Raw genomic sequence first — 14,682 nt, 5'->3', positions numbered from 1 at the left:
AATCTAGAAGGTTTTGGCAGCAGCAGGAGCTACACAGGGAGACTGAGAAGTGGCAGTTATTTGCAGTTTTGAAAGTCTTGCATTGTATGGAAGTTCATACAGTATCACTCTGTTCAATAGATGTAAGATGGTTACATACAAATGTAAATATATGCAAATTGTCAATACAGATTTATATATTTACAAACAGACTGTTCATATTCAGTATAGAGGGCTAACACGAGGGATGTTACAGTTAGTTTAATAAAGAATTTTTGCTGAAATATTGTTAGGTGATATTCATTAGGTTGTGTCAAGCTATCCATTGTTTCTGTAACTCTTAATATAGGTTAATTTCATTTAAGTGAATTTTATATTTTGCTGAAGTTAGATTAGCTAGCTTGGGCTTCAGCTTTGAACATAATAGGTAAAAGGTTTCAGTCGGAAGGAACTGGTTTGCAAAAATACGTTTCTCAGTATTTTTTCTTTATGGATTGTGGTCTAATAAGGGTTATTGTGCTGTGAATGTTATCCTTTAGGCCCTAAGTGTGTGTTTTACATGGGGTTTATTATTAAGGGAGGGGCCAGGGGTTGCAGTGTATAGGATTGGAGGTGAGGGAAAACAGGGAAATTTTGGCTCTTGCACTGACAGGAAGACATGTAGCATTCCTGACCATATAACAATGGTGTTCTGATAAGGCAAATGAATGAATTGTCAAATTTCATTAGAGGTGCTTTATAGTAGAGGGTTTTCTAGATGGAATTAAGTGATATAACAGATATTCCATGTTCCAATCTGAATTGTAGTATGCCATTAGGAAGAGAAGCTCTGGCTTCAGGTATGAGGTGACTGGATGCAGAACAGCATGCCTGAGGACCTTATCAGTGACATATTCATTGTGGTACGGGAATAAAAGTATGGGGACTGATATAGACAAGAATAATGGTAATTCTGGTCCTGGTTTATTTTGCTCTTTGTTAGATCTAGGATTGTAAGGGAGCCATTGTTCTTGAGCTTTTGAGGGGTACTACACAGCATGCCAAGTGAATGATTAGTGTTAAGATGACATTTGTTTTTGATGAGGTATGCACAGATTATGTGCATATCTTGTCTGGACTTGAACTTCAACTGTTTTGGATGAGGGCATCAAATGATATAAACAGAAATCATCAGAATGCAATATTCTAGCCTTAGGACAGATTTTTAACATGTTTATTGAATTAAAACTTAAGACATAGACAAACATACATTTATATAAAATAAAACAAACCATGTTAACATGTTCACAGTTACAAACATTACACATCACATATGTGCTTTTATACAATTAGCATCAATCCAGCAGTACAGCCTCTTCCAAAACATTATTTTGCATGCATTGTTCATGCAATTTCCATTTTTTTTTCTATGTAGTTCGCTCCTACTCCTTTATAAAGATCCCACTTCCAGTTCTTTTATCTCTGTTACAATATTCACTAGTTCAAGTATAGTTGGTTTAGACTTTGATTTCCATTTTCTAGCAATTACTTTTTTGGCAGCCACCAGAATTCAACTTAACAAGGGCTTACTATGTCTAGATAATTCATATCCTATATCCCAACTCAGAAAAAATCATTTCCTTAGTTACACCAATATTTCTGATAGAATACTCTGTAGGGGATTTGTAAAATTTACCAACTCAATATACTCCCAAAACTTATGTTTCTAGTTAACTCTTACCCCCTCATCATACCTCCAAAATGTGCTATTTTCCTTTGGAGTCTGCTTTGAATATAAAATAACTATCTATGCAAACACATCTCAGCAAAAATCCTAAAACATGTAGACTTTGTTGCATATTTGAGAAACATACATATGTCCTCTCATTGTTTCTTTCTTTCCAACCTCCTCCAATTGATTCCTATAGTTATTGTTGTTAGTTATATAGTTATATATAGTTATATAGTTATAGTTGTTATTGTTGACCAGTGTTTACAAACCTTAGACAGTCCAACTTAAACTGGCTTGAAACCTGCTATAATAAGATAGCAAAATTTGCAACTGGTGCACCCTACCGTAGCCTTCACTGCCACTCACTAAGAGAACTAGACTGGCTTGAACTTCCACAATTTCTTCACCTAAACCAACTTTCTTTTGCCCAAAAACTAATTAATCACCCTCATAAAATCCCATCACTTCAGAACCTACTATAAACGTACTACTCCTCTAGATCCCAACAATCCAACAGCAAAAATCTTCTAGTCACCAAACCCAACAATTGCTCAGGTGAAGCAATATTCTCTTATGCCATACCCAAACTTTGGAATAACCTTCCCCACTCTATAACCTCCTTACCATCTATCTATCAGTTCAAAACTGCACTTAAGTCTTATCTAAAATTACACTGGCTCTGCCCCTGCCCCTTTCCTGACTAAAAATACTCATTCACCAAATAATTTTAAACTTTCTAATCTATATGCTACAGTGCATTTTAGATCTAAGTTCTTCTGACTCTACAGTGTTACTACAATAGATTTTATTTCTCTTAACCCATCAAACTTTACATAATCTAGTCCTGTTTTATTGTATGTTTTTATTAATTGTTGTTATTCTTGTATCAAATGTCTTAATTTATATATTATTTGTATATTTTGTATTGCTCTGTAATGTACTGTCTGTCATGATTACTACTGTAACACTATTTGTATACTTGGAGCTTTTCTCCCTGGGCATCCGCTGACAAAGGACCTGTGTCCAGTCGGAATTTCCCAGTAAACAAATGTAAATAAATAAATAAGATGTGCAATATTTTATATACTCTGCTAATTATCTCTTTTTTAACAGCAGCGTTTGTTCTGAGATTCAACTAAAAACTCTACTAGAGCAGATCTGTCACTTAGATTCCCTAACCCCTTTCTTTTTGCCTGTACTGTGATATCAGTCCCTGATAGAGAATTTTATTTAATTATTTATTAATTTATTTATTTGACATTTGTTTACTAGGATAGCCCATCTGGGTTACATAACCCATTTTTAGCAGAGGCCCGGGGAGAAAAGTTCCACATTTATACATTGTACACATATTCTACCATAGCCTACACATAATTCAACAGGTTACTTGTAGGAGAAACACACAGATGAATATTTATAGGCAAGCTCATGTAGTTGTTTATATAGTACTATTATGTAATAGTAGAAAAATGAATTTTATGTTTCTGTACAGGAGTCCTAGTTTTTTATGTGTCTTCTTGATGTTTTGTTGGATATGGAGGTCAAAGTTAAGTTTGCTGTCGATAATAACACCTGGAAGTTTGGTTTCTTCTGTTTCTATGGTGGTTTTGTCAGCTGCGAGAATATAAAATTGGTCTGGGCTGAGTGTGGTATTTTTGGGGTGAAATACTATAAATTTGTTTTTTGGGGGTTTAAATCTCATGATTCAGTTGCTGAGAATAATTGTTGGGTTTTGATTAGTATTTCAGGGAGGGTTTGAGAAGTACAGATTAAGGTTGAATTATCTGTGTACTGGATTAATGTTCTTGGGGAAGAGGAGGTGTATATTTTTTGATAAATATGGTAAACAGTAGTGGGTCCTAAGATGGAGCCTTGGGGGACATCTGCATGGTTTTGTACGAAGGAGGAGAGTTGGTTTGAATACTTCACTGTTTGCTTCCTATCATGTAGGTAACTTTGGAACCACTGAATTGTGGCAGTGTAGCATCCTAGATTTGATAGTGTGTCTAGTAGTAGCGTGTGTGAAACTGTGTTGAAGGCTTTTGAGAGGTGCAAGAATACTGCAGATATTAGGTATCCTTTGTCTCTGGCCATTCTAACGCTGTTTGTGAAGGGTAATAGTGCAGTGGATGTGCTATGATCTGGCCTGAAGCCATAATGAGTTTGTGTAAGTAGGTTGTTTTACAGTAGATATTTCATAAGTTATTGGTGAATGCACCTTTCCATGATTTTGGCTAATGGGGATAGTATTGATATTGGGCAGAAACTGGATATTTCTGTGGAGTGTCCACCTTTATGAATTGGTGTAATGTGTGACATTTTCCAAATTGAGGAGACTGTACCTTCTGAGAGTTATCTATTTATTAGAATGCTGTCTGCAGCAGGTTTCAGGTATAGGGATGGGAGGTGGAGCATGGTTTTAGCTTGAGCAATACTTTTTTTTATTTTATTTTAGAGGTGGGTGTGGGCTGAAAGGAGAAAGTTGTGTTGGAGTTATTGATGTAGCTATGGGCTTGGTCTGTTGTGGGAGGTGTTGTGTTGTTGTTGTCAGCTTGTATTTCTTTAGGGGGGTGTCCTGAGTTTGCTATAGATTTTATAAAGTGTTTGTTAAATTCCTCTGCTATTTGTGCAGGGGAAGGGGCATTTGTTGCAGGGGAGCTCTTTATTAGTTCCTGGGCTGAGGAGGGTATTTATTGACTGCCAAATTTTCTGGGGGGTTATTTTTGTGTTGTAGCTGGAGGTTTGAGTAGTAGGATTCCTTGCATTTGTCTACTAGTTTGGTTACTTTATTTCAGTGTTTTAAAGGCTTGGTAATTTTGTTGAGTTCTGTTATGTTTCTATGTATTTCATGCTGTGTCTGTTTCATGAGATAAATGCAGTTAGTAGTTAACCAGGGGGTTTTAGTTTTCTTTACTCTTTTCATTTGTACAGGGGTGAGACTACCAATTATTTTAATGACGGTAATATTGAAGTATTGTACTGCATCGTTCAGGGTTAGAAATTTTGAGGGTGTTCAGTTAACATTTAATAGTAAGTTGTTGGGTGATTGTTGCTTTAGTCTTTTTGTATTTCTGTTTTTATGGTATGCTTTTTAGGGGCTTGGTGGTGGCTCTGATAGCAAAAGCTAGAATATGGTAACTTAGTGCAATTGAGAGTGTTCCTGAGGAGGAGAAATTGGTTAGGTGGGATCCAAGGATCCAGTCTAGGGTTGAGTGGCTAGTAAGGTCTTTGATGAACCTTGTGGGGCCGGTGATTAGTTGTTTATAGCCATATAAGTTAATACTTGTGGTGGGGGAGTTTGCTGTGATGGATTGTCAATTTATATTTGTGTCAACTAGGATGATTGTTTCTAACTTAATGTTTTCAGTGTTCTAGGACTGTATATCTTCCCAGACTGGTATATTATGCTCTGGTGGGATGTAGACTGTGATGATGTAGATTATTTCTTTTGAGTTGCTGAGGTTTAGGATGGTTATAAGTATTTTGGCATTGTGGAATTTGGGTATGCTGTGTGGATATGGAATTATTTTGAGTATGGAGGGATAAAGGAGAGCTATCCCTCCACCTTTCTTTTTTGGTCTGTCTTGCCTGTGTATGGTGAAAATGGGGGTAAAATTTCTGTATCAGTTATGCTGGGGTGTAGCCAGGTTTCAGTTAAAGCTAGTATATTTAGTTTGTTGTGTTCTATCCATGCATGCAGGAATTGTTTTATTGCATATGATTCTTTGGTTAATAGTAAATAGTTTTAGGCTCTTGGAATTTGCTTGTGTATTAGGTCCTGGGTTTGGATATATGTCACTGCTCTGTAGTAATTTTAGTATTAGGTAAGTATATAGTGGGTTGTATTTGGTCTTCAGGGTTGAGTTTAGAGCAATAAAGTGAGGTTTGGTGGTAACATTAATTTTGATTTTGGTATAGGAGTTGTAGGAGAGAGAATAGTAAAATAGTTGAGGCGAGATATTGGAGGTGGGGCTTTGATTAAGAGGTATGTTGGTGGAAGATGCTGCAGTATATCTGGCTATGGGTATTTTAAGTGTTGTGGCTAAGCTTAAGATTAATAGTGCCTTATATAAGATGGAGAGTAAGAGTACTATCTTTATGAAGTTGTATGACATTGTTCTCTGTATGAGGGAGAACAGTATTTGGCTAAGTTTGATTGGTTTGTGTTTAGCTATGGGGAGTGGACAATTTTGAATAATTAAGCTGTTAGATTGGTGGGAAGCTGTTTGATTTGTTGAGCGTTGTTTGTAGGTGGTGGTTTTCCTGACTATAAGTTTAATGATACTGGGGTGGGTGGGAATGAGGGTATGGTAGGGGGAGTGGAGTGAGCCTGAGTGCAGTGAGGGAAAACGGAGCAGGCTGAGTCCCCATGAGTTGCATTGGGGGGCAAAAAGAGGTACAAAAAACTATCAGCTATACTGTCGTAGTCATGTCATAGTGAATAGGTAGTAAGTCTGTTCACTGATTAGGATTTAGTGATAGTGAGATTATCTATTTGCTTTTTGTATCCTAAGTAGACTGAGAGAGAGGGAACGAAAGAACAGGAAAAACTACTATTTTGGGTTTTCTTTTTGCCGGCTGTCTATAACTACTGTTATGGGATGACTTTTGTAAGAAACTACAGATATCGAGTAGTGTGCATGCCACTATAATATCAGGCACTTTAGAAGGACTAGTAAATTTAGCAGGACATACACTGCTGGCACTTTTGCCTTATTGTTGGTTGATTTTTCTTTGTTTTCTGCTGTCCTTTGTGTAAATTCCTTGTTGAAACCTCTGTTTGGTAGTTAGGTGGTAGAGGTCTCGAGCAGCCAACTGAGCATAGGGGGACCTTCTCAAAGCAATGCATGAGGAACTGAAAAAGAATGGATGAAAGAATAGTAGCTGTGAAAGGGAAATTGCCAGTATCACCGAGTTACAATTATCCTTGGTCTATCAAGAGAGGAGAGTGTGAGGTAGGCAAGGTAGAGCAGAAAACATATGGTAACAAGTACGGTGGAAACCAATCCAATGCAAGCAAGGCAGCAGTTTGGTTAACTGATACCATGCGGCACTCTTTATATGCTAGCAGTTGTTTAAAGACAGAATAACCATGTACTATTTAACTCTCAAGTATTACAGCAGATTCCTTAGAAAATATAATAATTTCCCTCCTTCACAGCAGCAGTTATTTAAAGTCAGAATAACTATATACTGTTTAACCCACAAGTATTACAGCAATTTTCTTAGAAAGTACAATCCATTCCTTCACAGCAATGCAATACAATAGCTTCCATATTAAAACACATTCCTTAAAACAGTATGGCACGGTACATGCAGGTTACTATGTATACAGCGATAATCTCTGAGTGATTTGTACTCAGTGCTATTGCTAGTGATATTGTGACTCTTTAGAGATACTGATTTGTTCAATGTAGGTAAACACTTATTCTAACGCAAAGCATTATAACAAGTATGCCAAATGACAGCAATACAAGCATAGCGTTTTGAGCTGTACAGTGTAATGTCAGGCAAGTACCGTGAATCGTTAACAATAAAACAGATGTTTATCACAGTCGCTGCTTATTAAAATCAAGTACACCAGTTGAGATAATACAATTCTCTGAGATATCAGCACAAACGCTCGAGATGCAAATGCATGTGCTGCAAATGCAGCGAATCACAGTGGTATACTATGCAAATATAAAAAATTAATTAAACTCATGTTAAAAAAGTGAGAAAGAAAAAGTAAAGAGAAAAAAACAAAAACAAAGAGGACAACAACACTTAAGTGGTGAGCACACTACTATTGGAGCATAGAGTGGCTGTTTGAGTTCAACTCGGGCTAGTTTGAAAATGGTGCCCTTAGCAGCCAAGAATAAGTAAGCTCTGTTATGACACTGCACTAGAAGGGTCCAAAAAAGACAAACAGAATACCAAAACTATATCCCCATGAGTCAGACTGGAGGGCAAAAAGAGGTGCAAAAAACTATCAGCTATGCTGTCATATACAGGTCAGAGGGAATGGGTAGTAAGTCCATTCACTGATTAGGACTTAATAGTGAGATTAACTATTTGCTTTTTGTATTCAAGTAGACTGAGAGAGTGGGAAAGAAAGAACAGGAAAAACTACTATTATGGGTTTTCATTTTGCAGGATGTCTATAACTACTATTTTGGGTTAACTTTTGCAGGAAACCTATAAATATAGCTACCGAGTTAGTGCACGCCACTATAATATCAGGCACTTTAGAAGGACTAGTATATTTAGTAGGACATACACTGCTGGAACTTTTGTCACATTGTTGGTTTGTTTTTCTTTTTTTGTTTTTTGTCCTTTATGTAAATTCCTTGCTGAGACCTCTGATAGTTGACCGGTAGTGGTCTTGAGCAGCCAACTGAGCTTAGTGGGACCTTCTCAGAGCAATGTATGAGGAACTGCAAAATAACAGATAAAAGAATAGTAGCTATGAAAGGGAAATTGTCAGTATCACCTAGTTACAATTATCCTAAGTCTATGAAGAGAGGAGAGTGTGAGGCAGGCAAGGTAGAGCAGAAATCATATGGTAGCAAGTATGGTGGAAACCAATACAATGCAAGCAAAGCAGCAATTTGGTTAACTGATATCATGCAGCACCATTAATATACTAGCAGTTGTTTAAAGTCAGAATAACCATATACTATTTAACCCACACATATTACATCAGAGTCCTTAGAAAGTATAATACATTCCTTCCTTCACAGCAACAGTTATTTAAAGACAGAATAACCATATATTGTTTAACCCACAAGTATTACAGCAATTTCCTTAGAAAGTATAATACATTTCTTCACAGGAACACAGTACAATACCTTACATATTAAAACAAATTCCTTAAAACATTATGGCACGGTACATGCAAGTTACTATGTATACAGCGATAATCTCAGAGGGATTTGTACTCGGTGCTATTGCTAGTGATATTGTGAATCTTTAGAGATACTGATTTGTTCAATGTAGGTAAACACTTATTTTAACGCAAAACATTATAACAGGTATGCCAATTCACAGTGATACAGGCACAGACTTTTGAGCTGTACATTGTAATGTCAGGTAAATACAGTAAATCATTAACAATAAAACAGATGTTAATAAATGCAGTGAATCATTAACAATAAAACAGATGTTAATAATAGTCACTGCTTATTAAAATCAAATACGCCAGTTGAGTTAATACAATTTTCTTTGACATAGGCACAAATGCTTGAGCTGCAAATACAGTGAATCACAGTGGTATACTATGCAAATGTGGACATTGAATTAAACTCGTGTTAAAAATAAAGTGAAACAGAGCTACACGCTCTAGGGACCTAAACCTTGTCACCACAATAAACAGAACACACTGGAGGGATAGATTCCTGTCCCAGAGACTTCCTATACTCTGGAACAAGCTACCCATCTATGTCAAGCAAAGTTCCTCATTAACACTCTTCAAGAAAAATCTTGATGAGTGGATGGGAAATAGGAAATATACCCCAGGGATCACTTCTGTGTCTCTGCTCAACAGTGGCACAGGAAAATAACTTTCTTGGGTGGCGTAAGCTATGGAATCTTGCTGGCTAGGCTTACATAGGCCCTTGGACCGATAGCCTAGTACCTACCTATGAACCTATAAAATGTAAAGAGAAATAATAAGAAGGCAGTCTCTAGCCTACAGTCTAAATGTCTTCTTGGCCTCTTCCCATTATATTACCCTTCTGTCTCTAGCTATTTATGCCCAGTTCTTTGGTTCCTTTTACAATTTTCTGCAGTAAATTCCAGCCCTCCCTTGCTTAATTTCCGCACCCTTTATTGCAGTCATTTATGAATGTAATAGAATATGCATATAATATTCCCTATGGCTGTTGCTATTCCCCTTAAGGATCTGCATCCAAATCCCACTCTCTCTCTCTCCTTATTTCTTAAATCTCCCCATGCTTCATCATCCCTTTCCATTTTTGAATTATAGCTTGTGTTATATATATGAGCCTTAACTGTGTAGCTGTAAAATATCCTCTCAAATCAGGTATTCCTAAACCACCTTATTCTATTGGATGGATCAGCTTATCCCATGTAACCTTTGTCCTCTTCCCCCACAGATAAATCCTACAACCCTTTATTAATTACTTTCTACAACTTCTCCTCAGTTTGATAAAAATATGCCTGACCTGTGTATAAAACTAAGTGGACTAAAACATTTTCACTGCTTGTATCTTGCTATCCACATCCAAAAACACAAACTACCAGTTTCTCAGTTGTATTAGGTTTTGTTTAGTCTCTTCACACATATTGTTAGCTACCATAACAGAATCCTTTTAAGATAATACTCCTAAATACTTCATTTTATCTTGTCCCCATAAATGTGGGTATTGCTAAACTAATTATTGTGTGGCACATAGCTCACAGTTATAACTTTTGTTTTGTCTTCATTAATTTTATATCCTCCCAACAAATTTGAAACTGTCTCAGAATGCTCCATAATACTGAGAAGCCCTTTTCTGATTTTATCAGGTACAACATAATATCATCTGCAAATAAAGCCAATATTTCTTGATTACCCCAGCAATTATATCCTTGAATTTCTGAGTCACTTATTTTCTTTGCCAATGGCTCTACATATAAGGCAAATAACAAAGGGGAAATAGGACACCCCTGCCTGGTTCCTCTGTTCAGATACAACTTATCAGAGAGGAATCCCACCACTTTATTTTTTGCCTCCAATCCCTCATATATTCTGCTAATTAACTTTATTATCATATCAAGGAATGCAAAATGCTTCCATCGCCCTACTCATAAAATCCCAGCGAACTCTGTCAAGTGTTTTCTCTGCATCAAGACCCACCAACAACAGTGGTACTTTTTGTACTTTATGCTTCCCTCTGGATCATTGTTCTATTACTGTTGTCAAATGTTTGCCTCCCCGCCACAAAACCACACTTATCTATATCTCTCAATTTTGGCAACATCTTTACCATTCATTTAGCTATTATAGACATAAACCCTTTTTAATCATGGTTTGAAATTTAAATAGGCCTATATGAAACTGGGTATGATGGGACTTTGCTGTCTTTAGGTATTACAGAGAGCACAGCCTTCTTCCAGCATATTGGTGCTTCACTTTCTTCCCTCATAGCTTCCAAACTTCCACTAGAATACCATCTTTTCCTGGCGACTTTCTTGAAGATTGATCATACATTACCATTTTTATATCATCTCTTCCTATCTTAACTGTTATTTTTGAGTGTCATCTACTTCTAACCTTAGCATCCTTATGTGTTCCATAAATATTTTTTTATTTGTGCTCTTTCCACATTCTTTGGCTTTATATACATTTTCATAACATTTCCAAAATATTCTGTAATAGCACTACAGGTTCTCTGGTTATTTTTCTTGCTAAAGGTTCCCTAAGTTTGGCAGTAACCTTTCCTACTTTCTGTTGCCTAAGTCATTGTGCTAAGAGGTTTTGTGCTCTGGAGTTATTATAAAAAGACAGTTGCTTAACAGAAATCTTTCTAAACTCATGCATATTATCCAGATACTCCTTTATTTTCTCTTTAGCACTCTGCAGTTGTGCCTCTTCTTGTTCTGTGAGATCCCCCTTATTCTGCAATATTTTAACCTTTGTCAGCCCCTGTAAGTAGTATGTTGTTCAGGAGAGATGTTGGGTGTGATGTAGTCTATGAAAATGGAGAATAACACTGGTCCCAGTACAGACCTTTGTGGTATGGCCAAGTTAAAGGCACTTGTCGGTTAGCACAGACTATTAAGGCTATGAGCTATTAAAGAACTGCTCCCTGTAATTCAGGGTTTGATTTTCTTAGCCCTCACTTGCTTACCGTGTGACTGGGAGCAATTTAGTTAAGCAGACAGTGCTCTGTGGCAATTGAAAAATGGGGACAGGCTCATCAGTCATTTCCTTATACTACCTAAGTACAAGACGTCTGATTGCCATTTGGATAGAAAAGGTGCAGCTAGGAAGCTACTTTGATATCCAGTTTAGTACATCAGGACTGACCTTTAGTCTATGGAGCTCATGCAGCAGGAACTGATAGGTAATACCTTTGAATGCTCCCTTAAGGTCAATAATTAATCCATTATTTAGATTTCCACCTTCCATGCTGGCACAGATGTTTTTTGTTGTTGTTGTATAGAGGACAGTTAAAGTATTATAGCTATCCCTAAACTTATGCTGCAAATTAATGAGAAGACCATATTTGTTAATATATATCATGTGTTTGTGTTTAGTCTTTCAAAGAGAAACTGGATATGGAGGAGTAGTCTTCAGTTCAAGTAGAGAATTATATTGTTGACAGGAAAACTAGGAGGACAGCTTAAATGTAGAGAGTATTAAACCAGAAGTTATTGAAAAGATTAAGTATGTGGGGAATGGAGTTTATTACTAGATTGACTGAATGGTTTAGAAAAGAGGGATGTGGTGCAATGTGGTTGTGGTTGAATTTTTGGTCTAAGTTTTTTAGCAGTGTCCCATTTTTTGCTGAGTTTTTGAAAGTAGAAAGGATGGTAGTCATTATTGGTAAGTGTTATGTTGGTAAGATGGGTATCAGTTGTGCTAGAATTTTTACTGTTGTAAGTCATATTACTAGTGGAGATGACGGCATTGAACTGCAGTATTAGGCTAGCATCCATGTTGTTTGTAATTTGTTAGTTTTGGAGGGAGTCAATGCCGTGTGTGAGTATATATATATATATATATATATATATATATATATATATATATATATATATATATATATATATGGATCTAGGACTTATGCATGAATGTGCAAAGTCCATAATCCATAATCACCAAACATATATTAACAAAAGTGCTTTCACAGAAAAAGCGCTTTCGATAATATATGTTAAAAAAAAAAAAAAATCTACCCCCCCTACTTTATTATTCTCACTCTGAGACCGCACTACAGTGAGGAAAAGGGAATGTTCCCTTATCCACACCATAGTGCGGTCTCGCAAACAGGCATACTTACGCGAAAGTGCTTCTTTAGTGAAAAGCACTTTCGTGCAAGTATGCCAAACTGAAATTAGTTTAGGTGATTTTGTCTTCGGGGATCTATACGGATCCCATGTGTATATATATATATATATATATATATATATATATATATATATATATATATATATAATTCTTAATTACTTGCCAGAGTAGTCTTGGATTTGAGGACATTACTATTTGTTATTAAAGGGAAAGCTGCGGTGGTGCAACGGTAGCGTTATTGCCTCACAGCAAGAGGTTCTCCCATTCAATTATCAGCTGGAGCGCCTTCTGTGTGGAGTCTGCATGTCCTCCCCATGGTCGAGTGGCATTCGAAAGACATGCGTAGAATGGGCGTGCCTTCGTTGAAGGTTGGGTGTCGAGCTGGCACCTCGGCACCCGTAAAAAAAAAATCTACTGCCAATCATTAGCAGACCGGAGTACTGCTGTGGAGACCCATAACTGGGAAAAGCCAAAACAACAACAACAACTATTTGTTATTAAAATAGGTGATCTCAGTTTTTTTTACATTAGTAGCTTAGAGTTCTGTCGTAACTCTATGAAGGTTTAGTAGTCTGAATGTATACCTCAGCCTTTCCATTGTTTCCATGCTTAATCTTCTTGCTTACAATCTTGACTTAACTGCTTAAATATTCAAGGGCATCTTAAGCCCATATCTATTTTAGTAGATGCTGCAACAACTTTGTTAAGAACTTGCCTTAGGTTTAAGATACAGATACGTAGAGCTTTGAAGGGGTTTGTTTGTTGGTAGAGAGGGGTCCAGTCAATGTTTTAAAGTCCATCTACAAGCTTGTCTTCCTTAGATTTAGGGAAGTTTCTGGTGATGATTGTTCTAGATGGGATTTTGGGAGAACAGAAGGAGATATGGCCCAGAATGTGGCTCTGGTCACTTATGGTTTTAGGCAAGCAGTTTTCCTATGCTGTAGTCAAAGAATCTGACAAATGCAGGTTCATCTAGCGTCATACATAGAAATGCTTCCAGTTGTATTGATGAACTCCCTTATTATTAATTATTATTAATTATTATTATTATTAAGTTTCAAGTGCAGTGAGGGACAAAATATTGAAGGTAAACAAATTAATGGCATTTCTGCCATTCTTGTCTAATGTGCTATAGGATGATATGATTCAGACTTTTAAATGTCAACAGTAAGCTTTTAGATTCATTGCTTGTTTCTGAATTCTAGCCAGTTCCTTATCGAGCTATTTTGATTGCACCTAAACTAGAAGTGACTAGTAGACCTTTATAACATCCAAACACTTACAAACGTACTGGTAAAATGTAAAAAATAAACTATTTATAGCAAACAAAACAGTTTACTTTGTTGGTGCAACAGATCAAGGAGTTGTTACAGATAGCTTCCAGGATGCAAACAGATAACACAAACTATAATATAAATATTAAAGTGATGAGAAAACACATTGACTTTCTTCAGAATAAAAGCAACAGACTTGCAAATGAGGTTGCACTAATATAATTTAAGGGCAACAGAATCCATGAGCTTTGAGATTCTCTACAGTACTTAGAATGTTCTATGCATAAAATTCTTTTAGTGCATGGAGCGTGTTGACTATGCTCCAATATTCAGAAAAGACAAACTAGTTAAGCATTAAAGTGGCACAAGACCTTCACTGTAACAAATGTTAAGCACCCCCTACTAAAGTTGGTAAGGTTAAGTCTCACACTAGGCAGTAGAATCTGCCTGTACTGACTAACAAATGACAGCTGCAAAACAAAAGATTTGTTTCTGCCTGCTGTCTGCAGTAATAAGGTGTCCCTTCCTCCAGTAAACTCAGAAACTAGCTGGAATAACAGGAAGTATATTTGCCTGCATTTACTGAAGAATACCATCTCTGAAACTCAAATGAATGTCATTATTTAGTGACTTCAATCCTCAGTGATTTGTCAAAAACAACAGATTTTATGACGAACAGACCAAAAATATGAAGCAATAACCTTGTTCTGCAAAAATTGGGGCAG

The sequence above is a fragment of the Protopterus annectens genome, chromosome 1.part0 (assembly GCF_019279795.1).
Source record: "Protopterus annectens isolate FY-2018-M chromosome 1.part0, PAN1.0, whole genome shotgun sequence".
Lineage (NCBI taxonomy): Eukaryota > Metazoa > Chordata > Ceratodontiformes > Protopteridae > Protopterus > Protopterus annectens.
Note: the sequence above shows the minus strand (reverse complement) of the source record.